Raw genomic sequence first — 27,658 nt, 5'->3', positions numbered from 1 at the left:
ATGCCAGGAGTAGTCATTTTAAACTGCCTTTCTTGACTATGCCCCTATTGAGGCTGTATTATAAAATAAAGAAGTGATACAAGAAGCATGAATATGCATCAAAGTTTCCACATTCAAGTATTATATTTTTGTGCGTTTGGTCTAACCTGGCATTTTTGTGATTGCTTTAGAAAAAGTCAAAATATGACTGAAATCAATCAATCAATCAATCATATATAGTGAATGCTTACTGAGTGCTGAGCACTGTACTAAGAGCTTGGGAGAGTACAATATAACAGAGTTGGCAGACATGCTCCCTGCCCCTAACAAGCTTACAGCCTAGAGGAAATAGTTGTCTCTTCCAAACTGAGGCTCTGCAATGTAAACCACATCATCTTTCTTCAGATTGTCACTTGCGTCTTGAGTGAGAAATTTTTGGAGAAGAAACACTTTTTAGGAATACTCCAGTAATGAAGTTAAATATTCAAGAACTTATAACCAACCAAAAATAAAATTACTATTGCTAACCAAAATTACTTTTTTTGGATCAGCAAAAATAAATTTTGGCCTTGGATAGCTACTGGTCCTTTCCATATTTCAAGAAACTCGGAGACTAAAATAATTCAGAGTATGAAATGATCATGGTATCCAAGATCTAGGGTAACATGAAGTAACTCCTCAGGTCTAGTCTTCTGATATATGATGACCTTTATTTAAAAACTCAAACTGTTAATGGGAAGCTGAATCAGGTATGAAAAAATGTGATTATTTCTCCATCAGATGTATATGTTGCTTTTCAAATACTTCTTTGGTCATGTGGAGTAGAGATTTTTATCCAAGCGTACATAATGAACTCCTGGAAGTATTTCAAAGTCTGTGGGGTCATTTTGGTAAACAATGGGGACAGTAAGAGTGGAAGTACAGGCAGAACAGTCCAAAATGGAACCCAGGCGAAAGAAAAATTACTGATGTGACCAGCTCAGTTTGAATTATTTTAAGCGGAATCATTTTTTATTATCTTCTTGGCACTAAGTCATGCTGCCTGCGGATCAGGGACTCTGTGGTGGTGTGGGGACTGGGCAGCCCCTCATTGGCGTGTATGCCAAGGCAGATTTAGACCCAAGATGGTGTCAGTTCCCACCCAGAGCCACAGCTCCGGGCCCAAACTTGCAGGTGTGCCACACAGTTTGCTACCAGTTACACTGTTAGCTCCTGCCGCGAAATGATGCAGGCCGGGCTAGGGGACCATTACGGGATGGTGAAAGGGTGGAAAGAGGATCCGCACCCCTGCTACTCCCATTCTTCCAACCAGCAGGAAACATCCTCTGGCTCATTCCAGCAGCCTAAAAGTATTCTTTCTGTCTCCACTAGGACTTAGCAGTGATGGTACCTTTGGGCCCACCCACTTTTCTAGTAGCTATCAATTTTTATTTTCATCCCCTGGGGGCACAGAAAGGGAACCAGGGGGACCCAGCATTAATTTATCAGGAGCAGAAGATGAGTGACTGTGTCCAGTGCCTCAGGCTTCAAGGCATTCGGGAGCTGTTTTCTTATGTCATACGAAGCTGTTGATGATGTTGCTCTCTAGGTTCCACTCAGCTCTGATGGATATTTCTAGGAAATGTGAGGGTGGGTGAGTGGGGGTCTGTTTGGGGGAAAGGAGATGGAGAGTGAGGGGGATCTTGGGCCTGGATTGGAGGGGTAAGGAGGTACAAGACAGGGGGGTATGTAATTGGATGGGGAGGGTTGCTCCAGGGTGAAACCTTGAGGTTACAAGGGTGCAGTTTCCACAAATGCCTGAAAGCTCGTTGTGGGCCGGGAACGTGTCTGCCGACTCTGAAGCACTGTACTTTCCCGAGTGCTTAGTACAATGCTCTACACATAGTAAGTGCTCAATAAATACCACTGATTGATTGAAACCCTCCTGAGATACGGTATTGATATGACTAGCCAAAAACAAAGTATTTGCTCTCGACATACAAGCCAAGAAGAATCCAATTCCTTCAGAAGAAATGCATTCTTCCCCCTTATAGTAATAAATTTATAAGCATAATTCTATAACCTCATGAAATGTAAAACTGTAGAAATTATTCATAGATAATAAAAATATAATGCTGCGAGATTGAGCTAAAAACATAAAGTTCCATTACTGAACAAGCCTATTTCATTCATTATAATGATTCCTTGAGTTATTTCCATTGCTTTTTTTTTTAAGATAGAGGTGCTATCTATTGAGCACTAACTGTACACCCAGATTGTGCTAAGTACTTGGGAGAGTACAATACATTAGGTAGACATGATCTCAGCCTGCAAGGTGATTATAATCTTAACGCAGTGCTTGACACATAGTAAATACTTAACGAATACCACAGTTATTATGATTACATTCCATAAGAGGCATTAGGGGAAGTCCACACTAAACTTAAAATGCTATAAAAAGCCCTATATGCTTTAGGGCTCAATCTCTCTCTTTTTTTTCTCTCACTCTCTAGTTAAGTGCAGAATCCTACAAAATACATTCTGGTCACTTTCAGACTGAAGTTTTTGATTCAGTATAAACCCAGCTACCCAGCTACCAGAAGTGCTTTGGGGAGTTTTGTGATGTAGCTGTCTGCTCCACTCAGACGATATTCATGCATTCAATCGTATTTATTGAGCTCTTACTGTGTGCAGAGCACTGTACTAAGCGCTTGGTATGATAAAGGTTCATTTCTTCTACAATTCATTAGAAAGAAGGTGTCGGGGGTGGGTGGGGTGTTGGGAAGGGCAGGTGGGTTAAGAACTGCCATTAGAAAGATATTTGTAAACTCATTATGTGCAGGGAACATTTCCACCAACTCTGTTATACTGTACGCTCCCAAGTACTTAGTACAGTGCTCTGCACACAGTAAGTGCTTAATAAATATGACTGACTGATTGATAGTATCAATGCAAGAAGCCCAAGGAATTTGCGAACTAGGTTACTACATTAGCAATGCTACTTCTGAGGTCTCATAAATATCGGTTTAGAGAAATGAAAAAATTAAAATATAGTGAACAGAAAATGCTTTTACAGTCAAGAGAAAATAGAAAAGATATACTGAAACAGATTGTTAATCTAAAGATAGCAGTTTCTCTCTTGAAAGTTGTGATTTCTGATAGCCAAAACTTCACATGTACTTTTAAGTGGATTCTGCCTCGTTTCGGTCTTCAGCTGATTTTACAGCTCTCCAAATGCAATTATGATTTTGTAAATTTGTTTTAAATTGAAAATTACCATAGACCTTAAAAAGAATTCACTGGTTCCCTCTCACCTAAGAAAAGCATATTTCCTTTTAAAGGTACAGATCTCAAGAAATTGTAAAAATGACTCTGTTATTCTTTCTTGGAAACATTCCTATGCTCTTTTTCACTCGACAAGACAAAACTTATTACTGTTCCTGATCACGACCATTCCCATCCAATTAGTCTAGTTGCTTGAACTTAGAACAGTGCTTTGCACATAGTAAGAGCTTAACAAATACCATCATCGTCACATCATCATTGAACTTGAAAATGCTTAATGTTCAAAAAAATAATTGTGTTCTAACAGTTAACTCCTGTCATTGTCACCTACTATTAAAAACATCAACTCAGTTTTATCCCAAACCTACATTATACCCCGTCTAACATAGCAAAAATTTGTCAATGGGAACATTTTAATAAGTTAATTAAAGTGCCTACATGTGTATTTTTCTGCCAGTTGTTTATTTTTAATGTTTAATTGTTTTAAACGATACTTTATGAGGCCAAAATATCCATTCTGAAGATTGGAAGAATATTGTGACCTTCAAGACCATTCTCCAAATCTGCTTATAAGCATTAATTAATTCATTTATTAGGTATTAATAAAAGAGATTACTTTGGCCAATTTCCAATAGATTCCAGAAAGATCAAGCGACATTTCAGGACCTCACAGCTGGGTGTCACAGGTCCCAGTGGTACTGAGAATTAATACCCCTGCTCTAACTATAACTTTTCATCTGCTGATTAATAATAACTTTTACTGAAAAAAAACACCCAACCAAACAAGTAAAAAAGTGATTTAGGGAGCATTATTTACTACAAAATTCAGGAACAGGAAGGCATCAGCAATATATGCTTTTAATTTTAAAAGCAACCTACTAACTTCTACTCCTAGCAACTTAATCCAAATTTGACATATGAACCCGTTCCGCTTCTGCACATTTCTGCGTAGCATCCAGGTGTAGAAATGGGAACACATGAAAATGACCTAATTTAGCAGGACCAAAAATAAAAACTGATCTACATTCAAAAACACTGGAATATTTTCTAGGATAACCCTGAGGCAAAACTAATCTGTGCAATATACACATATTCCAGATCAGCCAGGAAGATAGCTCCCTTGCCAGGAGTCAAAAGAAGAATATTTTAAATCGTAATGATTTCTTTCTTGACTCATTGCTTCAGTGATTTGGTATAAACAGTCATTTACTTCAACAGGAATTTAAAAAGTATCCTACTTATTTTTATTTTCTTAGTCAAGTATCAATATATCTGCATGCCTTGTTTTCATCCAAAGGCTTGTCTGGCAGCTAGGGAGAAGTGGATTGAGCAGTTATTTGATTAACCCCATACAGACCAATATTTGGGTCTACAGTTAACACTCCAGCCCTGAAACTTGAGCATTTATGAGGTGACTACTTTTTATTGGGAAACAGCATGACCTAATGGAAAGAGCATGGGTCTCGGAATCAGAGGACCTGGATTCTAATTCTGGCTTTGCCATTTTCCTTCTAGGTGACCTTGGGCAAGTCAGTTTCCTCATCGGAAAAATGGGAACTAAATACCTGTTCCCCTACTTACTTGGACTGTGAGCCCCTCATGGGACAGGGGCTGTGTCCATCCTGAATATATTTCATCTACCCTTGTGATTAGTACAGTTTTGGGCACATACTAAGCACCTAATAAATACAATTATTATTATAACCATATATTAAATTAGATAATAAAAGGAATCCCCTCTCAGAGTTGCACCTGGAGAGTTTCCAGGTCTCGACTACGGGAGGGAGAGTCAAGCAGAGGCCTACGCCTTCCATTCCTAGCTTGGGCAGTGGCTAGCGAGCGCAAGGCAATCTTTTACAGGTCAAGGCTCCCCTGTGCTGGGCAGCAGCGGCATGGGTGGGAGTAGAGGATGGAGACTCAGGTTGGCTGCGCGGAAGGAGGCAATGGTAAACCACTTTGGTATTTTTACCAAGAAAATTCTATGGATACACTACCAGAGCGATTGCAGGTGGAGGCGGGGCGTTCTGGGAGAGATGCGTCCATGGCGTCGCTGCGGGTCAGAGATGACTCGACAACATAAAACAAGACAAGAGTAAAAGGAATAACAAAAGAAAAATGAAACGAGGTTCTTACCCTCAAGGGGCTTACAGTCTAATAGAGGATAAAAGAAAACCCAAGGTTGCAAACATACACCGGTAAGAGCCAGAGGCAAAAAAAAAGAACTGAAACTAGCAAGAGAATAAACAACAGAACATATAAACTTACTGAATGACACACAGGCCCTAAGGTAGTTGGAGCATATAGCATGTGAATGTGGCATGCAATAGTAGATAAGACTGAACCAAAGCAGTATGAAACATAGCCCACCATCAGTTAAGTCCCTAATAATAACAATGATTGCGGTATTTGTTAAGTGCTTTACTATGTGCCTAGCACGAGGGTAGACACAAGATAGTGAAGTCAAACACAGTCCCAGTTTCACAAGGTGCTCCTTGTCTAAGTAGGAGAGAACAGGTTTATTTTCTCCATTTTTCAGATGAGGAAACTGAGGCACACAGAAGTTAAGTGACTTGCCCAAGATCACCCAAAAGACAAGTGGTGAAGCTAGGATAAGAACTCCGGTCTTCTGACTCCAAGCCCCACGCTCTTTTCTCTAAAAGGTAGTTGTAAGAGTTGCAGCAGTAGTAGTAGTAACATAAGTAGCATTTATTGAGTACCCATTTAATGCGGTGCACTCTGTTGGCAACTGAAAAGCAGAGAACAAAGAAGTCACATGTTCCCTGTCCACAGAGAGCTTAAATGCTAATAATAATAATAATTATTATTATAATGATAGCATTTGTTAAGCACTTACTATGTGCGAAGCACTGTTCCAAGTGCTGGGAGGGATACAAGGTGATCAGGTTGTCCCACGTGGGGCTCACAGTCTTAAATCCCCATTTTACAGACGAGGTAACTGAGGCCCAGAGAAGGGAAGTGACTTGCCCAAAGTCACACAGCTGACAAGTGGCGGAGCTGGGATTAGACCCCATGACCTCTGGCTCCCAAGCCCATGCTCTTTCCACTGACCAACGCCGCTTGGAGACAAAGATAAAATAATTTACAACTAGAGTGGTCAAAATAAATACGTTGAGTGGACATATATACAAGTAGCCTCATTTGTCTACCTACCCTGTTTTCCAGCTCTGCTCTTGGTATGATTGACTTCTACATAATTTTCCATAACGACCATGTATCCCAGTGGTAATCAATCAACTACGTATGAGCACTCAGTGTGTGCAGAGCACTATACTAAGCGCTTCGAAGAGGACAATATAACCGAGTTGGTAGACATGTTCCCTGCCCAGAATGAGCTTACTGTCTTGAGGACAATGGACAAGACCATTCTTGGGCTCTGCCAATGGCACTGAGAGTCAAGATCTGCTCTCAAATTGGTCAATGGATTGAAAAATCTGTGGCTGATCAGGGGCTATCATGAGCAAAATGATCCCTAAAATCATCAACGTTATTTACTCACTGTCCACTGGATGCACAGCATTGTATTGGGCACTGTGGAGAAGTAGCATGGCCTCATGGAAAAAGCACAGGCCTGGGATTCAGAGGGCCTGGGTTCCAATCCTGCCTCTGCCAGGTGTCTGCTATGTGATCTAGGGCAAGTCATTTCGCTTCCCTGTGCCTCAGTTTCCTCACCTGTACAATGGGAATTCAATGACTGTCTGCCCCCCCTACTTAGACTGTGCATAAGGGACTGTGTTCAACATGATTGGCGTGCATCTACCTCCACACTCAGACAAGTGCTTGACACATAATAAGCACTTAACAAATATCATCATTATTATTAGGACCTTGGAAGCATACACAAAAAAGTAGAAGAGATGGTCTCTGCCGTTGAAGAGCTTAGACTGAAAGCTCCTTATGGGCAAGGAATGTGTTTGCCAACTCTGTTGTATTTTATTATTAAAGAGCGCTTATTCTTGTTAAGCGCTTACTGTGTGCCAGGCACTGTACTAAGCACTGGGGTGGATACAAACAAATCAGGTTGGATACAGTCCCTGTCCCGCACAGGGCTCACAGTCTTATTCCCCATTTTGCAGATGAGGTAACTGAGGCACAGAGAAGTGAAGTGACTTGCCTAAGGTCACACAGCAGTCAAGTGGCAGAGGCGGGTTTAGAACTCATGACCTTCTGACTCCCAAGCTGCTTCCCTATTTTACTCTCCCAAGCACTTAGTATAGTGCTCTGCACACAGTAAGTGCTCAATAAATAGCATTGATTGACTGATTATAAACAGAAGGTCAAGAATCTATACAGTCAGACAGATCAGGGGACCAAATGCATTCCTTTCTCCCCACTTTGAGGAGAAGGAAGAAAGGTAATTCAAAAGGACCTAACATTAATTAAATACTACAGGTGTATTTTTTCATGCATAGAGAAAAGGGAGATTTAAGTTTACTTTGTTCAGTCCCAGATGAAATGATTTTATAATGCCTTTAAGATCATGTATTTTATCTCCACTGAACCTTCCCAAGCATTTAGTTCAGTGTTCTGCACACATTCAGCGCTCTCACTAAATACCACTGATTGGGTGGCAAATCCAAACTCCAAAGTTATTTAATTCCAGATAAAATACAATAAAAAGAATACATTCATATCCATTTGATATATTTTTCTAGATAGTTTGGAAAGCAAAGAATAATAGGAATTTCATTCTATTGTACTTCATCTTTCTATAGAAAGCCACAGTGTGAAATTCTTACTTTTCTGGTAACTCTCCTGTTAAAATTACAATATATCAAGGTGGATACAGTCCCACTGGGATAATGGGAAAACTGTTGTCTTGGTATTCAGACTTCATTTCCTCAAAGACTTTATAAGTTACAACAAGGGGCTGGAAATCGTCAAACCATAAATATGACAAAATATACTTTTCTTAGCTCACCTCTACTCAACAACAAATCAACAATTCAGAAATGAGTCACCCAGTGAAAACAGATACGGATAATAGTGTAGCCTCTGTTCCTTTCCTAGTGTGGGGAGTTGTCACGTGTACTGATGAACAAGGTGGTTACTTTATTCATCATGAAGAAAAGGCGGGACATACACAAGAGGGGGTTAATTTCCAGCCCTCCAAATCGAGGCAGTTTAATACGCTGTTTTGTCTCTACTGGTCTCAACACCAGGCATGTCAAACCTCAGGGCCATGGGTCGCATGTAGGCCTGTGTGAGGTCCTGTGCAACCCACGAGACCGCTGGTTGCAGAAAAGATGCGGGAGGAGGAAGAATCTGGGTACCTACTCCTCCTTGCCTTTGGCAGGTAGGCACCGGCTCGATCCTCGACTTTGCAGTCTCACTGCCCGGAAACCCTGGAGAGCAGGAACCCTTCCAGCCCAGACCAAGAAGCCACTGGTTCGGCAGACAGGTTCTCTCATCCTGTTGCTGCCATTGCTGTACGACAGGAAAATCACTTGAGATGACAATGGACTTAGGTGTGGGAAGGAGGGAAGGGAGGGTCTATCTATCCTTTGTCTATGTCTCTGTCTCTCTCTGTATCACTCTCATCCGTGTCTCTATCTTTGGAACTCTCTCTCTCCCTCTCTCCTAGCCTGTCTACAGTTCAGGCTCTCCATTTCTGTTGTTTCTATCTCCATGTCTCTGTCTGTGTCTCTCCCAACCTCTGTTTGTGTGTTTCTCTGCCTGTTTTTCTGACACTGTCTCTCTCCTTTTTATAATTTTTTTATTCCCCTTTTTTCTTGAGCCACTGTCCCCCAAAAAAAGATGCTACTTTTCAGTCAAACCCAACCTAATGGCTAGTCTGGTTTGGTACCACTCCTCCCTTAATCCTATGGCAGACTGTGAGCCCATTTCTAGACTGTAAGCCCGCTTCTAGACTGTGAGCCCGTTGTTGGGTAGGGACCGTCTCTATATATTGCCGACTTGTACTTCCCAAGCGTTTAGTACAGTGCTCTCCCACACAGTAAGTGCTCAATAAATATGACTGACTGAATGAATGAATCTTGGTCAGCAGCCACCCCTCGTGGCTCAGGATACCACACTGTAGCAGCCTACTTTTATAACATCCCGGGAGTGAATGGTGATTTGGAAATAAGGACAATTGGCCTGGAACAGTTTGGGGGTGTCTGAGGGCTCCCCCTTGCAAGAACTGTTCATTTACTTGTCTTGATATTGTTGTCTTGGTTGGTTGGCTCTGTTGCTTGTTGATTTCTAGACTGTGAGACCGCTGTTGGGTAGGGACCGTCTCTATATGTTGCCAACTTGTACTTCCCAAGCGCTTAGTACAGTGCTTTGCACACAGTGAGCACTCAATAAATACAATTGAATGAATGAATGTTCACCATCCTCTGTCATCACTGTTTTGATCATCTATTGCCACCTACATTATGAGCCCCGTGTATATTTTTTTTGCCCAAATACCATAGTGATAAGCAGTTCATACCATAACTAAATACCCAGAACTTGTACGTGGCCAGGTTGTGCATGGGTGAAGAGTGGGGTGGTTGGGCTCCAGATTTTTAAATTTCTCAGGGTACTCTTTGTAGCATTCATATGTCCTCAGGGCTGCCCTGCAGTTAGAGATTTTCAGTTCTCCCTTGCAAATTTTCATTTAAGAAACTCACAACAGCAAATCATATGGTGGCTAACAGTTGCTGGTAAATTTGAGGGAAATGGAGGGTGTTATCTGCATGAGATACCACAGTTGCCCCTTGGGCTATTGGGAGGTTCAACCAGTTCTTCTGACCTGGGCCTCATCTTTATGCAGAATAGTCACTGTAGGCAGGGAACGAATCTACCAACTCTGTTATATTGTGCTCTCCCACGTGCTTAGTACAGTGCTCTGCACATAGTAAGTACTCAATTAGTACAATTGATTGATTGAGAGTGAAGATGTGAAGAGGGAAGACAGACAAGAGCTAGAGGTCACCCCTTTGACCTCTCCAAAATCCCAGGAGATAATCATAACAATGATAATCGTTCTGGTAGTTGTTAAACGCTTACTGTGTGCAAGTCACTGGACTAAGCACTGGATACGAGCAACTGGAGTTGGACACAGTCCCTGTCCCACATGGGGCTCACAGTCTCAATCCCATTTTACAGATGAGGAATCTGAGGCAGAGAGAAGTGAAGTGACTTAATCAATCAATCTGCGCATCAGGCAGAAACTCCTCACCCTGGGCTTCAAGGCTGTCCATCACCTCACTCCCTCCTACCTCACCTCCCTTCTCTCCTTCTACAGCCCACCCTGCACCCTCCACTCCTCTGCCACTAATCTCCTCACCGTACCTAGTTCTCGCCTGTCCCGCCATCGACCCCCCGGCCCACATCATCCCCCGGGCCTGGAATGCCCTCCCTCTGCCCATCCGCCAAGCTAGCTCTCTTCCTCCCTTCAAGGCCCTGCTGAGAGCTCACCTCCTCCAGGAGGCCTTCCCAGACTGAGCCCCTTCCTTCCTCTCCCCCTCGTCCCCCTCTCCATCCCCCCCATCTTACCTCCTTCCCTTCCCCACTGCACCTGTATATATGTATATATGTTTGTACATATTTGTTACTCTATTTATTTATTTATTTATTTTACTTGTACATATCTATTCTATTTATTTTATTTTGTTAGTATGTTTGGTTTTGTTCTCTGTCTCCCCCTTTTAGACTGTGAGCCCACTGTTGGGTAGGGACTGTCTCTATATGTTGCCAACCTGTACTTCCCAAGCGCTTAGTACAGTGTTCTGCACACAGTAAGCCCTCAATAAATGCGATTGATGATGATGATGATGACTTACCCAAGGTCACACGGCAGACAAGTGGCAGAGGCGGAATTAGAACCCACGACCTTCTGACTCCAAGGCTCGTGCTCTAGCCACTATGCCAGAGGACAACTTATTTACAAGAGCCACGTGACACATCTGTACTGAGTGGAAATTGTGCCTAGATGAGGGCAGAAAAAATTACTGGGTGACTGAAAAGACCAATGCACGATCAACAGTCCTAGCCCCATCGTGCACACAAAATGGCTGCTCGTTGTTGCGTTATCATGCTCAGTGTTTGCAGAGTCTGGTGCTATTTTCTCTTTTGCCTCCTTGTCTCTCATTCCTTACAAAACGTTTGCTCAAAGAGAACCATTCCTTTCTGGACAGCCGTACACCATCTGGTCTAGCCTTAGCAAAGGAGTCCCATTTTTTTTTTTATCTGGGACATGGCATTGTATGAGGCTTTGTTTTATCAGGTCCTTAAAATGTTTCCTCTGGCCTTCTTGTTTTCGGTTTCAGCTCTCCATACAATGACTGCTTGTGTATCCTGCTGTTGTTCTTTCTCCTCACATGGAGCATGCAATCGAAAAAGCTGAACCCCCTAGCTAATCCCTTAAAAACCTGCACCTGTTTTATAAAGTTGTTTCAGCTCCATAAATTGCATGGAAAAATCCAGAGGTGAATGTGAGCCTTAGTAATAGACGCAATTCACATATTTAAGCCCAACAACAGGCGCTTCAGAGCACCGTGCCACTGAGGGCTCCGAGGTAAGCAGCCTAATGGCTGGGGAAACCCACTCCCATCCTTCCTCTTGGCACTGTTGGGCTGCAGCCCTGATCACCACAGCAATGGAGGGCAGACAGAGTAGATGAAGACTATCCGTTCTAGGTGGTTATGAAATTAATGTTGTTCCTCTTGATTTATTTTATCTTATTTTTTCCCCCTGTGACTGTCCTTTCCTCTCTAGATGGTGGGCCTCCTGTGGACCAGGAACCACAGCCAAATCAATCTCTATGGATTCTTCCCAGTCCACAGTACGGTGCTTTGCAGATGTAGGCACTTCTGTTATTAACGGATTGATTGATAGATACTCTTCGTATTACTGGCTAATGAGGCAGAGATTTTTAGTTCATTCAAGTCCAGCGGATTTTAGGTTTGTTCCAAACATTCAATCCACCAAAAATAATGCACATTTTTTAATGGTTTTCATTGCCATTAAGAATGGCACGGATGTTTGTCGCGGCTAACATAGTTCAATACTCTTTCAAATGATATAAATCAGGGTTGGAAGAAATTATTCCTGATATGTAAAGCCGGGAAAATAGTTTCCGTGCAAATTTTTAAGTAGATCGATCAATCAATCAATCAATCGTATTTATTGAGCACTTACTGTGTGCAGAGCACTGTACTAAGTGCTTGGGAAGTACAAGTTGGCAACATATAGAGACAGTCCCTACCCAACAGTGGGCTCACAGTCTAGAAGTAGATACGTTTCATACATTTGTTGAACTATGATGGAAAAAGATTTATGCAGCAATTTTGTGATGATTTAGGATCACACAGCTTGGTCATTCTAAATGCTGAAAATTTGCTCTTTTTTTTCTTGAATCTGTTATCAGTGGGCCAGATCAGCTGCTTTTCACTCATATGAACGTGTGAATGAATGAATGAACTTTGAGGGTTCAGTTTTATAGAATTCAGAGCAGATGAAACTATAAAGTAAATAAGTGTAAGCACATTTAATTCTGAAGTATGAATACAACAGCTTCATTACAATGTCTATTTTGTACATCTAGAGTGGAATGCTGAAGCTTTCATCGGCAGCAGCATTTATCGAGTGCCTGTGTGCAGAAAACCTCCTCGAAAACAATATTAGGTTGGTCTTCCAAAACTGTCGTCACTTAGCTAGTGGTCCAGCCCCCAAAGAGACTCCACTTCTGCGGAGTAAAATGGGAGTTTATTGATTATAACAGAAGTAAGAGAGAGGCTGGAATAACTTTTAGAACACTGTTGTGTTGATGTGGATCTATCAAAGTTTTTGTCTGATGTAGCACGGCCTAGTGGAAAGAGCACAAGCTTGGGAGTTCAGAGGACCTGGCTTCTCACCTTCATTCTGCCACTTGTTTGCTGTGTGACCTTGGGCAAGTCACGTAACTTCTCTGTGCCTCGGTTTCCTCATCTGTAATACGGGGATTAAATCCTACTCAGTCCTTCTTAGACTGTGAACCCCATGTGGGATAGGGACTGTATCCAACCTGATTATCTTGCATCCGCCTGGCACGTAATAAATGTTTAACAGGTACTATTAAAAAAGATGTTTACTTCTTATTTTACCCATTTTAAGATACAAAACATGTTTTTAGCCTAGCACAATATTATCCTTAGTCAACAGGTTGCTCAAAGATAAAGCTGTGACTGACCAAATAGTCAAGCATGCAATACAAACAGGACATCTGCATCGATTGTATTGTCACAGCAAAGCAGGGGCTTGAATTCATTGCCCATACCATAAAAATTGACAAGAGGAGAAACCAGTATGTTCCTTACCCTTGGTAACTTACCAAAAAGGATGATTTGGCAAAATTCTCTGTGAGAGGAGCAAAGGAGCAGCCCTGGCAACAATGGAGGGATCTCAGATTTAGCCACCCTGTCAAGGAGACCTGTGTAGTGAAACGGTAGACAGCTCTGCGCTTTCTTCCTCGTCCCCCCCATCCCCCACAAAAAGGGGCAGGGATCATGTCTTATTCCCACTTGAGTATTCTCTACCAGCACTTAGTACAATAAACACTTAATAAATACTGGTGCTACTGAATCGGGCCAGTCATGGGCCTAAACATCCATGCTAATAACAGATACCTGGGGATCATTGAGCACTTCTCGCACAAGCTACAAAACCACGAGTGCGGTTTAGCTGAGACAATCCCAGATTTAGTGGGCTGCCCTTGCACTCTTTGCACTTGGATCTGCGTGTTTTATTCACCCCACGCTCAGCCACGCAACACATATAAACCTATCTGTCATTTATTTAGAGTAATACTTGTCTCCCCTTCTAGACTGTAAGCTCCTTGTTGGCAGGGAACGTGTCTACAACTTTTATTCTCCCAAGTGCTTACTAGTGTTCTGCACAAAGTAAGTGCTCAAAAAATGATCTCCTCTAAAAGGCTTTCCCTACCCCCTCATTTCCCCTCTCCACCCTTCCTCCTGCATTGACTACACACACGTTAAGCACTCTGTAACTCACCCCAGCCCCACAACACTTATTTCCATACTCTACTTTCCCTATCTGTAATTGGTTTTAATACCTGTCTCCCACTGTAGACTGCAAGGTTCTTGTGGGCAGGGATCCCAACTACAAACTCTACCGTTGATTGATTGGTTCAGTAAATAACTTATGTATCGCGGGACTTGGAACACGCTCAGATTAAGGCAAAAAAGCCCAAGCAAATGCTTCCAGACATATGTTCCAAACTCAAAAAGGGAATCAATGAAAGGTATTTATTGAGCGCTTCCTATGCGCAGAGCGCTGACTAAGCACTTGGGAAGGAACAATACAACAGAGTAAGAAGACAAGATCCCTGCCCACAAGAAGCTCACAGACTAGAAGGTGAGACAGACCTGAAAGTAAATTACAGATGGAGCTGTACCTAAGTGCTGTGTGGTTGGGGGAGGGATGAATATCAAACTGCTGAAGTCCCAAGACTTACTGCTGGAAGCATCTGGGGAATTTAAGGCCACAGCTGCCCTATCCTCCTAGCTATTCTTCCCACCTCCCAGTCTCTCACGCTTGCCGAGATGTTGGGATGGTACTGCACCTTGGTGAGAGGGAGTTCTGGTTTTGCTCCAATGCTTTGCGACCACCCTATATAGGGTGACAGTAGCAGTAGAAAAAGGCGGCATGAAAAATTTCGTCACCCACCAAAAGCGCAGACCTGACTTGACGGTCAAAAAGTCTTACAATAGCCCAGAAAGCACAATCTTTATGACTGCCATTAAAAATATATCATTATTTCTTGATGATAACTGCTTTATAAACTTCAAATATTTTAAGACAAAACCACCATTCTACAACTACAGACTATCAAACTCCAGGTTCTCTACCATGAATCAGGATTAAATTCCTCAGATTTTTGGCTCTGCTCTTGAGCTCTACCGCTGTAAAACGGGAATTTTAAATACAGAATACGACACAGACCAGAATCCAACAACTTTTATTCAATTATTCATGCTATTGATCAGTGCATTTATTTTTAAACACAGATGAAGTTAGGGAAGAGTACTCATGTAGGAAAAAAAACGCCTTTTTAACTGGCATCGTTGTACATTAGGGAATTTTTAAAGTGATTTCATTTTGCATATGCAAATTAAGGAACTAATCAACATCCACAGCAACTTTTTTCTGCAAAGAATATAGTTAAAAGCAATCTTTGCAGGTGACAGTTTATAGTGATTCACTCTTCTGAAATAATTCTGTTTGTTTAATCTAATCATAAAAATGATATAACTCCGTCAATGCTAAAATGACAAGTATTAACAATGATGATGGTGGTGAATGTTAAAAGTAATTGAGGCACCTTAGGCACTATTTAGCTATTTCAATTCACTAGACGACAAGATTTAGGATGCAGCGTATGCAGCATTATTGGACCACAACTCTACACAGTGCTCAGTAAAAGTAGTAAGGTGTCATGATCCCGATCGTGACCCAACAAATTGGTTTTGGTCACTGATTATTTTATAAGATAGTAAAAAATCACTCAGCCTGGTTCTACTGAAGATCCCCAGATTTAAATCTCGAGAGAAGACACAAGATGTAACTCATGGAAACTGCTCAGCTATGATCGCTCTTTCCCACACAATTAGAAAATAATGGTTTGTGTTGGTATCTTAGTCAGAAAACCCCTCCAGCTCATCGGTTGGGGAGGAGGAGGAAGTTCAAATTTCTGTTCTCTAATAGAGTTTTAACGCAACTTGGATTGAACGTGTGCATCTAAAGGTCTCAGGAAACGAGAAGCAGCATGGCCTTTGATCACTGTGCCTCAATCTCGCCTGGCTCGCTGCCGACTCTCTGCCCATTTCCTGCTTCTGGCCTGGAATGCCATCCCTCCTCAAATCTGACAGACAATTACTCACCCCAACTTCAAAGCCTTATTGAAGGCACATTTTCTCCAAGAGGCCTTCCCAGACCAAGCCCCACTTTTCCTCATCTCCCATTCCCTTCTGTGTCACCCTGATTTGCTCCCTTTGTCTTCCCCCTCCCCCGGCCCCACGGCTCTTATGTGTATATCTGTAATTGTATTTACTTGTATTGATGTCTGTCTTCTCCCTCCCCCCGCTAGACTGTGAGCTTATTGTGGGCAGGGAACGTCACCGGTTATTGTTGTATCATCATAATAATGATGGCATTTATTAAGCGCTTACTTTATTAAGCGCAAAGCAAGCACTTAGTACGGCGCTCTGCACACAGTGAACTCTTAATAGATACGATTGAATGAATGAATGATAGAACCCTGGCCCGGGAGTCAGAAGGACCTGGGTTCTAATCCTGGTTCTACCACTTTGCTGCGTGACCTTGGGGAAATCAATTAACTTCTCTGTGCCAGTTACCTCATCTGTAAAGTGGGGATTATGACCGGGAGTCCCATAAGGGATGTGGACTGTGTCCAACCTGATTAGCTTGTATCTAGCACGGTACTTGGTACAGTGTCTGGCACATAGTAGGTGCTTTAGTACCATTTTTTTAAAAAAAAAGCGTGCCCAAGTGAAAGGTACAAATTTCTGCTGTAGATGTACTTAACGTTCTCCAAATACTGCTTTCTGCACATAAATAAATAAATAAATAAATAAATAAATAAATAAAATACCAGATTATTTACATGTCTCTGAAATAGCTTTCTCTTGTCAAGGTACGTGCACTTTGTTTTCTCGACTTGGTCTCAATTCAACTGATCTTAAAAATCATCAAAGATCTCACTGTTAAATCAAAGAGGCTAGCAAACCAGAGGTCAGTACGACAAAAAAGTCAAATCCAATATAGGTCCTCTTCCACACGCTGAATGTACAAGAAGATTCCAAAGACACTCTACTTATGCTCTAGGTGAATCTTATTTTACATTAGGAAAACGTGATTCAGTAAAATTCAAGAATGTAGGAGATAAACAGTAGAACTGCATGGATAACTTTGGACAGGTAACGCTTAGTCATCAATGTAAAAGGAGAGACTGTGTATCAAAATAAACAAAAATTGCAAATATACTCAAAACCATTATAAGAAATATTGGCTACAATCTTCGGACATGCCTGGTTTTGAAGTGAATTTACGCAATTTTTGTAAAATTCTCCAATCTGAGACCTGGATTTCTCTTCTGTGCCCTTTTCATAAGGAATTAATGAGCAGGGAAATTACCAGAGTGACAGAATCAAGAGGAGAGGAGAGAGAAGCAAAGGAACACTCAATCTAAAAGACGAATAATTCGCTCAGGAAAATCAACAGTTATTGTGTTTAATTCATAAACCCCTGGGCAAGAACCGCATTTAATCTTCTCCGTGATATACGGCGGAATCCTTGGAGGGCCATGTGATCCACTGAAGATTTTGAAAGCCAATGTGTTGTATTTAGGAGAAAAATTTCACTGAGAACATTAATCTGATTAATTACATTCTGTATTATTTTAAAACGTATTAACCCTAGTGCTCTGGGCCAGTATGCAATACCAGTTGCAATAGCTAACTTCTGTTTAATCTCAAGGATTGATTTGCATATCCCAATCATTTTGCCAATCCCCAAATCAATAGAAACAAAGAGCCAACTGGTTGGGGGATAACAGATCAATAATTTGTTGATGTTCTTCAGCTTGGAGACAAGTACTGTGGGACCTCATTATAATGCGGGTCTTAGGGTTCAAAGACAGCTGACTTTGGTTTAAGCAAGACTGATGTATACTGAGGTCTTGAAAAAAAATAATAAATCAAAAGGTTTGGGAAAAATGGGGTCCCTAAAGAATCCACCTGAAACCGGGGACTAGAATGTACCTTAGCTTTATAGTTTTGTAGCAGGATTTCATCATATGAAAAGGGAGTTCTAAAGGAAAGTCCCTTCCCTCCACTACTGTTATCCTGAGCACCATTATTCATTTCAATAAAGCACCTATTCTCTTGAAAACCGCATTTGTTTTAAGATTGCCCAGAACCCACTGAAGACAGGTCAATATTGTTATATAGGGAAATTAAGGCATAGAGAGGGTAAATCATGTGCCTAAATAACGTATTTACAGGCAAAATGAGTAGATGGTAGAGACGATTCTGTCAGGAATTTATGCATCTTCCCCTCTCCCTCCCCCAAAACAAAAATCATCATACTTTTCTCAAATAGCTTTCCGTTACTTGAGTTACCCAGAAGTTGCCACGACTTTGTTCATTTTGCCTAGGCTAACTTATTTTGAGAAACAATTCTGAGGCCAAAAAATTAGCAGGCTTGCCCTGGTTGATTTCAATTTTAGAATTCTTGAAGTCATTTTACAGGTCAATCTTTTGTGTGTTTGAAATGAAAAGTATTTGCTCTTTAGGAAGCAAATGAATTCAGAGTCCCAAAAAGTATTCACCCAGGCATGTGCATTCCTGGAACGGTAGCTGTCTAGAGTTTGCATAAGTTAAGCCTTATTCTGATTAAAATGAAAACCTTACTTCATCTATGACCGACATGGGACCACCTGCGTGAACTTGGGGAAAACAGATGGACCATATACGTGTGCGTGCGTACATAAACACTGTGCGCTCGTTGGGGGCAGGGAATGTGTTTGATGTTATAGTTTACTCTCCCAAGCACCTAGTGCTCTCCCAGAGCTTGGGTGCTCTCCCAAGCACCTAGTTTACTCTCCCAAGCACCCCGTAAGCACTCAATACATATGATTATTAATAATAATAATGTTCACTTTTAAAAGATGTCAAAGTAATCAAAACACCGAATATCCACAGTCGTCGACCCTTCAATGGGCTAATCACTTGCCAATTTTCAAATGTTAATGCACGGTAACCTTTATCATTTCAATTGCTGAGTTTTAGTGTAAAGGGAACACAATCGCGTTATGTATACGTAAAGACTATTCCTCTATCACCCAAATGCCAGAATCCCAGACCAATACATAGCAGAGGGCCTGCCCTAAAGAGCTCGGTATTCCAAAAGTGCAAGGGAATTAAGGTAAATGACCCCAGGAGAGATATGGCCAAGATTCCAAATGAATAAGATCTCATCTATTCAAAGAATATTCCAGTGGACATGTCTTAGACTTTCTAACACTTTCAAAGCATTACTAGGAGTGTGAGTCATTTAATTATTACCTTAAATACATACAGAACTTTTCTATTTTTCCAAAGCACTTTCCACAGTAACTTATCCCACTCTCAAAACATCCCTGTGAGATACGAAGAGGTGGGCATTATTATCCCCATTTTACAGATGAGGAAACTGAGGCACAAAGAGGTTAAGCACGGTCACACATCGGGCCGGTGACTCTAGCGACTAGAATCCAGGCTTCTCATCTGCTAGGTCCACATGGTCCTTCCATAGATACCACCGTTGGTCCCAAGTGACTTTCGAGATACAGAACTGGGATTTTTTTTTCCTTTGCCACACTAATCACCATCAAGCCACTTTTCAAAAAAAGGGGGAAATCGTTCCCTTGTCAAGAGCAAATACATCAGCTTTTAGCCCGGAGTGTATTTATGGTCTGAGTTATAATAGCTATAGGATCACTGCAATACATGTAATCTATTCTTTAGTTCATCGGTATTTCTTTAGTAAAGAATGTGCATTCCTGCTAAATAATTTTGTCATAAAGTTGGTATCTTTTTCATCTTTTGGCTGCACAGCTTCTTAAATAATAGAGCCTCTCCAAATATTTACATGCACAGTAGCAGGGCAGCTTGCAATGCCATAAAGTTCTGTCAGGACTACGATTGCTAACCCTTATTTCTTGTTTATAACTTTCCATTAAAAAAAATCACTCCAGAATAAAACAGGTACATACACGTTTCAAAGGGAGTAAATTTATTTCGCAGCACACCTTCCAAAGAATCTTTCACAGTTTGAATGAAGGGGAAGAAAAAAAAATCTAAACCACACAAACACTGCATATGTGTTATTACTTGGGTGGGGCGGGGGGGGGGACTTGAAGAGAAACTGAATATAAAGCTGGCCACAGGCCATAACAATTCAGGTGAAATGCCCTATGTGGTGGGGTATTTTGGCTCATGCTGGCAGAAAGAAAACCATCCGACTATCCGTTGTATTACGCAGATACACACGTTTGAAAATCGATTTCTGGATCCGTTAAGGTGAAACCGGTTACAGTTTGGTGTTTGAGGATACAGACCGGAGATGGTGAGAGCAGGTGCACAGATACCCAAAAATGGCAGCACAGAACTGAAAGTTGGACCAGTGGTTGTACATATTTATTACTCTATTTATTTATTTATTTATTTATTTTACTTGTACATTTCTATCCTATTTACTTTATTTTGTTGGTATGTTTGGTTCTGTTCTCTGTCTCCCCCTTTTAGACTGTGAGCCCACTGTTGGGTAGGGACTGTCTCTATGTGTTGCCAATTTCTACTTCCCAAGCGCTTAGTACAGTGCTCTGCACATAGTAAGTGCTCAATAAATACGATTGATTGATTGATTGATTGAGTGAGTGAAGCAAAGTCACAAACCCTTGAGAGGTAGCATCAATCTATCACATCACCACAGGAAACCTTTAACTCCATAAAATTAAGAATCCAGCTATAGTAACAACTTACTAAATGGAGGTCAGGAAACAGAGAACCGAATCAGTCATGGGATTTTAGGTTGTTTAGAGCTGGTACTGTGAGGTGAAACAGAGTTGAGAGTTTACTTTTCCGGTGCCAGGCTCCCCTTTGGGGCACGGACCACCTGTAGGCTGCAAGGGAGGTGCTGGGAAACAAGTCCGATATCTGAAAACCTGTATTTTGGAAATATACCGTGCTGCTGTTTGAAAATATAAAATGATCAGTAACCACGCAAATTAACGTTTATCCTTGTCATTTCTAGCTCCGCAGACAACTTTCTCACTCGCATTTCTCACGGCACCATATGTGGTTCCAAGATGCTGCCTGGCTCTATAGCAAGTCATGATTTGTCAGTTACTAAACATGCAATAAAGCGAAGGTAACAAATTAGCCTTTGCTGTTTACATAATAGTTCCTTCAAAGACAATTACCCCTTAATCCCTGAACTATGTAGGTGCTGTGACTCACTTGTTCTTTCCATTACTTCTTACAGTCTATTTCCAGATCAGCTCTTTTTCCCTATATAACGTGATAGAAATGTCCTGATAGGCAGAGACGTGTACAGGATGTAGGAGCTTGTCTCCCTTCCAATTACTCTGGTTTTAATCGGGTTTTTTCTTTTCTTTTCTGTCATTTCCCTGTGGACGGTTTGTGCTCGGGTGTCTGCCCTCCCTCATGCTTATCGCCAGTACATTTCTGTTGCTTTCTATGGCTCTGTTTCTCCACAACTCGGTTTTATGATGTTCTCAAGAGTCCAGCTAGATTGTTTTTTGGGTGGTCTGGTTTTTTTTTTCTTCTGAAGGGCATACCGGACGCTTTGGCTTCCTCCCCTAGTCTCAGGAGTGGATGTCTGCTGTCCTTTCTATCTCAGATATCGTTTGCTACGAAATCATTTCTCTGGGAGTTTATCATCATCAATCGTATTTATTGAGCGCTTACTATGTGCAGAGCACTGTACTAAGCGCTTGGGAAGTACAAATTGGCAACATATAGAGACAGTCCCTACCCAACAGTGGGCTCACAGTCTAAAGGAGTTTATCAGTAAATTACTAGTTTTGCTCTGGGAGTTTCTACTGGATGGAGACCAGTAAATAGCTAGTTTTGGGGAGGGGGAGAGAAGATCTCCCAGAGCACAGAAGCGGTTCGTTTGCCATCTTTACAAAATTGCTGAGGATGCTTGGTGCTCTGGATCGGGGCTCCGGTCAGCGTTCATTCAATCAATCAATCAATCAATCGTATTTATTGAGCGCTTACCGTGTGCAGAGCACTGGACTAAGCGCTTGCAATTTCTCGTTGGCTATTTCTTTTGGTTTTTAGGGTAGCTTCGCTCCCCCCCGCCCCCAGACAATCCGCAAAGGAGCAAGCGACCCGAGGAGCTGTCCAAGGGCCGGCCGGCTGAGGGATGTTGTTGGGCCCCAATAGGAGAAGGAAAGAAGAGCCCGCCCGCATGATGGAATAATAATAATAATGATGAGATCTATTAAGCGCTTACCATGTGCAAAGCACTGTACTAAGCGCTGGGGAGGCAACAAGGCGATCAGGTTGGCCCGTGGGGAGGGCTCGCGGTCTTCACCCCCCATTTTCCAGGTGAGGGAACTGAGGCCCAGAGAAGTGAAGGGCGTCGCCCGGCTGACAAGTGGTGGAGGCGGGATTTGAACCCATGACCTCGGACTGCAAAGCCCGAGCTCTTGCCACTGCGCCCTGGAAGTTTCAAGGTTGGGGAAGTTCCCTTCCTTTCTTCTTTCCTTCCTTCCTCCCGCCCGGCCGGGTCCGGGTCTCCCCTCGCCCCCCGGCCTCGGCTGCCAACTTTTCTTCCGCAACTTCCAGCTCCACCCCGGGGAGGCATTCATTCATTCATTCATTCATTCATTCATTCAATCGTATTTATTGAGCGCTCACTGTGTGCAGAGCACTGTACTAAGCGCTTGGGAAGTCCAAGTTGGCAACATCTAGAGACAGTCCCTACCCAACAACGGGCTCACAGGCTAAAAGACTGTGACTGAGCGCTGACTGTGTGCTGAGCGCTGGACTAAGCGCTTAGGAAGTCCAAGGCAATCAATCGTATTTATTGAGCGCTTACTGTGTGCAGAACACTGTACTAAGCGCTTGGGAAGTCCAAGTTGGCAACATCTAGAGACAGTCCCTACCCAACAACGGGCTCACAGGCTAAAAGACTGTGACTGAGCGCTGACTGTGCGCTGAGCGCTGTACTAAGCGCTTGGGAAGTCCAAGGCAATCAATCGTATTTATTGAGCGCTTACTGTGTGCAGAGCACTGTACTAAACGCTTGGGAAGTCCAAGTTGGCAACATCTAGAGACAGTCCCTACCCAACAATGGGCTTACAGTCCAAAAGACTGTGACTGAGCGCTGACTGTGCGCAGAGCGCGGTACTAAGCGCTTGGGAAGTCCCACCAATCAATCGTATTTATTGAGCGATTACTGTGTGCAGAGCACTGTACTAAACGCTTGGGAAGTCCAAGTTGGCAACATCTAGAGACGGTCCCTACCCAACGGCGGGCTCACAGTCTAAAAGGGGAAGACAGAGAACAAAACCGAATATACTAACAAAATCAAGTAAATAGAATAGATATGTGCAAGTAAAATCGAGTAATAAATATGTCCAAACATATATACAGGTGGTGTGGGGAAGGGAAGGAGGTAAGACGGGGGGGATGGAGAGGGGGACGAGGGGGAGAGGAAGGAAGGGGCTCAGTCTGGGGAAGTCCAAGTCATCATCAATCGTATTTATTGAGCGCTGACTGTGTGCAGAGCACTGTACTGAGCGCTTGGGAAGTCCAAGTCATCATCAATCGTATTTACTGAGCGCTGACTGTGTGCAGAGCACTGGACTAAGCGCTTGGGAAGTACAAACTGGCAACACATGGAGACAGTCCCTACCCAACAGTGGGCTCACAGTCCAAGTCGGCAACGCAGCGGGCTGACACAGCCTTAAAGCCCAAGTGCCCAAGGAGGCCCCTACCTGGTCCCTGGGTCCGCAGCAGTAGCAGCAGCAGCGGTAGCAGCAGCGGCAGCGGTAGCAGCGGCAGCAGCGGCAGCTCCACTCCTTCCCGTACCGAAGGCGCCGGCGAGAGGCGGGGCCAAACGGGAGGGGAGGGAAGGGGCCGGAGACTTTCGAAGAGCGGCCGCCGCCGCCCCCGCCCCGCAGTCCCCTTCCCTGTCGGCGGGGCTGCGGGGGCCCCCGCCGCTCCTGCCCGCAGAGGCCCCCGCCCGCGCCAAGCCTGCCGCCAGGGGGAGCCAACGAGGGCTCAGTTGCTTCCTCCGCGAAACGGGGAGAAAACAGCCGCCCCCCCGCCCTCTTTCCATCACTCAGTCAATCGATCGATCGATCGATCGATCGTATTTATTGAGCGCTTACTGTGCGCATGTTTGGTTTTGTGCTCTGTCTCCCCCTTTTAGACTGTGAGCCCGCTGTTGGGTAGGGACTGTCTCTAGATGCTGCCAACTTGGGCTTCCCAAGCGCTTAGTACAGTGCTCTGCACACAGTAAGCGCTCAATAAATACGATTGCTTGATTGAGAGCTCACCTCTCCCAGGAGGCCTTCCCAGACTGAGCCCCTTCCTTCCTCTCCCCCTCGGCCCCCTCTCCATCCCCCCGTCTTACCTCCATCCCTTCCCCACAGCACCTGTTTATATGTATATATGTTTGGACATATTTATTACTCTAGCTACTTATTTATTTTACTTGTACATATCTATTCTATTTATTCGATTTTGTTAGTATGTTTGGTTTTGTGCTCTGTCTCCCCCTTTTAGACTGTGAGCCCACTGTTGGGTAGGGACTGTCTCTAAAGGTTGCCAACTTAGACTTCCCAAGCGCTTAGTCCAGTGCTCTGCACACAGTAAGCGCTCAATAAATACGATTGATTGATTGATTGATTGATGTAAGGCCCTATTAAGGCCCTCCTGAGAACTCACCTCCTCCGGGGGGCCTTCCTAGACTGAGCCCCTTCCTTCCTCTCCCCCTCGTCCCCCTCTCCATCCCCCCGTCTTACCTCCCTCCCTTCCCCAAAGCACCTGTTTATATGTATATATGTTTGGACATATTTATTACTCTAGTTACTTATTCATTTATTTTACTTGTACATATCTATTCTATTTATTCGATTTTGTTAGTATGTTTGGTTTTGTGCTCTGTCTCCCCCTTTTAGACTGTGAGCCCACTGTTGGGTAGGGACTGTCTCTAGATGCTGCCAACTTGGGCTTCTCAAGCGCTTAGTACAGTGCTCTGCACACAGTAAGCGCTCAATAAATACGATTGATTGATTGATTGATTGATGTAAGGCCCTATTAAGGCCCTTCTGAGAGCTCACCTCCTCCAGGAGGCCTTCCCAGACTGAGCCCCTTCCTTCCTCTCCCCCTCGGCCCCCTCTCCATCCCCCCCATCTTACCTCCCTCCCTTCCCCACAGCACCTGTTTATATGTATATATGTTTGGACATATTTATTACTCTATTTATTTATTTATTTTACTTGTACATATCTTTTCTATTTGATTTTGTTCATATGTTTGGTTTTGTTCTCTGTCTCCACCTTTTAGACTGTGAGCCCACTGTTGGGTAGGGACTGTCTCTAGATGCTGCCAACTCGGACTTCCCAAGTGCTTAGTCCAGTGCTCTGCACACAGTAAGCGCTCAATAAATACGATTGATTGATTGATTGATTGATGCAAGGCCCTATTAAGGCCCTCCTGAGAGCTCACCTCCTCCAGGAGGCCTTCCCAGACTGAGCCCCTTCCTTCCTCTCCCCCTCGACCCCCTCTCCATCCCCCCCGTCTTACCTCCCTCCCTACCCCACAGCACCTGTTTATATGTATATATGTTTGGACATATTTATTACTCTATTTATTTTACTTGTACATATCTATTCTATTTGATTTTGTTCATGTGTTTGGTTTTGTTCTCTGTCTCCCCCTTTTAGACTGTGAGCCCACTGTTGGGTAGGGACTGTCTCTAAAGGTTGCCAACTTAGACTTCCCAAGCGCTTAGTCCAGTGCTCTGCACACAGTAAGCACTCAATAAATACAACTGATTGATTGATGTAAGGCCCTATTAAGGCCCTCCTGAGAGCTCACCTCCTCCAGGAGGCCTTCCCAGACTGAGCCCCTTCCTTCCTCTCCCCCTCATCCCCCTCTCCACCCCCCCATCTTACCTCCTTCCCTTCCCCACAGCAATCAATCAATCGTATTTATTGAGCGCTTACTGTGTGCAGAGCACTGGACTAAGCGCTTGGGAAGTACAAGTTGGCAACATCTAGAGACAGTCCCTACCTAACAGTGGGCTCACAGTCTAGAAGGGGGAGACAGAGAACAAAACCAAACATACTAACAAAATAAAATAAATAGAATAGATACGTACAAGTAAAATAAATAAATAGTGTAATAAATATGTCCAAACATATATACATATATACAGGTGCTGTGGGGAAGGGAAGGAGGTAAGATGAGGGGGACGAGGGGGAGAGGAAGGAGGGGGCTCAGTGTGGGAAGGCCTCCTGGAGGAGGTGAGCTCTCAGTAGGGCCTTGAGGGGAGGAAGAGAGCTATCTTGGCGGAGGGGCAGAGGGAGGGCATTCCAGGCCCGGGGGATGACGCGGGCCGGGGGTCGACGGCGGGACAGGCGAGAACGAGGTACAGTGAGGAGATTAGCAGTGGAGGAGCGGAGGTTGCGGGCTGGGCAGTAGAAGGAGAGAAGGGAGGTGAGGTAGGAGGGGGTGAGGGGATGGACAGCCTTGAAGCCCAGGGTGAGGAGTTTCTGCCTGATGCGCAGATTGACTGGTAGCCACTGGAGATTTTTGAGGAGATTTTTGAGCACCTGTTCATATATATATATGTTTGGACATATTTATTACTCTAGTTATTTATTTATTTATTCTACTTGTACATATCTATTCTATTTATTTGATTTTGTTAGTATGTTTGGTTTTGTTCTCTGCCTCCCCCTTTTAGACTGTGAGCCCACTGTTGGGTAGGGGCTGTCTCTAGATGTTGCCAACTTGGACTTCCCAAGCACTTAGTACAGTGCTCTGCACACAGTAAGCATTCAATAAATATGATTGATTGATTGATGTATATGTTTGTACATATTTATTACTCTATTATCTTACTTGTACATATCTATTCTATTTATTTGATTTTGTTAGTGTGTTTGGTTTTGTTCTCTGTCTCCCCCTTCTAGACTGTGAGCCCACTGTTGGGTAGGGACTGTCTCTAGATGTTACCAACTTGGACTTCCCAAGCGCTTAGTAAAGTGCTCTGCACACAGTAAGCGCTCAATAAATATGATTGATTGATTGATGTATATATGTTTGTATATATTTATCACTCTATTATCTTACTTGTACATATCTATTCTATTTATTTGATTTTGTTAGTATTTTTGGTTTCGTTCTCTGTCTCCCCCTTCTAGACTGTGAGCCCACTGTTGGGTAGGGACTGTCTCTAGATGTTGCCAACTTGGACTTCCCAAGCGCTTAGTCCAGTGCTCTGCACACAGTAAGCACTCAATAAATACAATTGATTAATTGATTGATATTGATTGCAGAGCACTGGACTAAGCGCTTGGGAAGTACCAGTTGGCAACAGAGAAAGATGGTCCCTACCCAACAGTGGGCTCACAGTCTAGAAGGGGGACTGTGAGCCCTGAGGGGGGGATGGACAGGAACTGTGCCCAACCTAGAATTCTACTTAATAATAATAATAATAATGATAGCATTTGTTAAGCATCTGTTAGACTGTGAGCCCACTGCTGGGTAGGGACCGTCTCTATATGTTGCCAACTGGTACTTCCCAAGTGCTTAGTCCAGTGCTCTGCACACAGTAAGCGCTCAATAAATACGATCGA

The 27,658-nt window shown here is 43.2% G+C and overlaps 1 protein-coding gene across 1 annotated transcript in view; it reads right to left on the bottom strand.

Annotated features, from left to right (window-relative positions):
- LOC119950329 (contactin-3-like) overlaps positions 1–23,832 on the bottom strand; it is a 281,892-nt gene extending 258,060 nt beyond the window's left edge. The window contains exon 1 of the mRNA XM_038772626.1: positions 23,783–23,832. The gene's annotated coding sequence lies outside the window, so the exon portion shown is untranslated. The remainder of the gene's footprint in view (positions 1–23,782) is intronic.
- Between the last annotated feature and the right edge of the window lie 3,826 nt (positions 23,833–27,658).

Source organism: Tachyglossus aculeatus, chromosome X1 (assembly GCF_015852505.1).
Source record: "Tachyglossus aculeatus isolate mTacAcu1 chromosome X1, mTacAcu1.pri, whole genome shotgun sequence".
NCBI lineage: Eukaryota > Metazoa > Chordata > Mammalia > Monotremata > Tachyglossidae > Tachyglossus > Tachyglossus aculeatus.
Note: the sequence above shows the minus strand (reverse complement) of the source record. Positions and strands in the feature narration are given on the sequence as shown.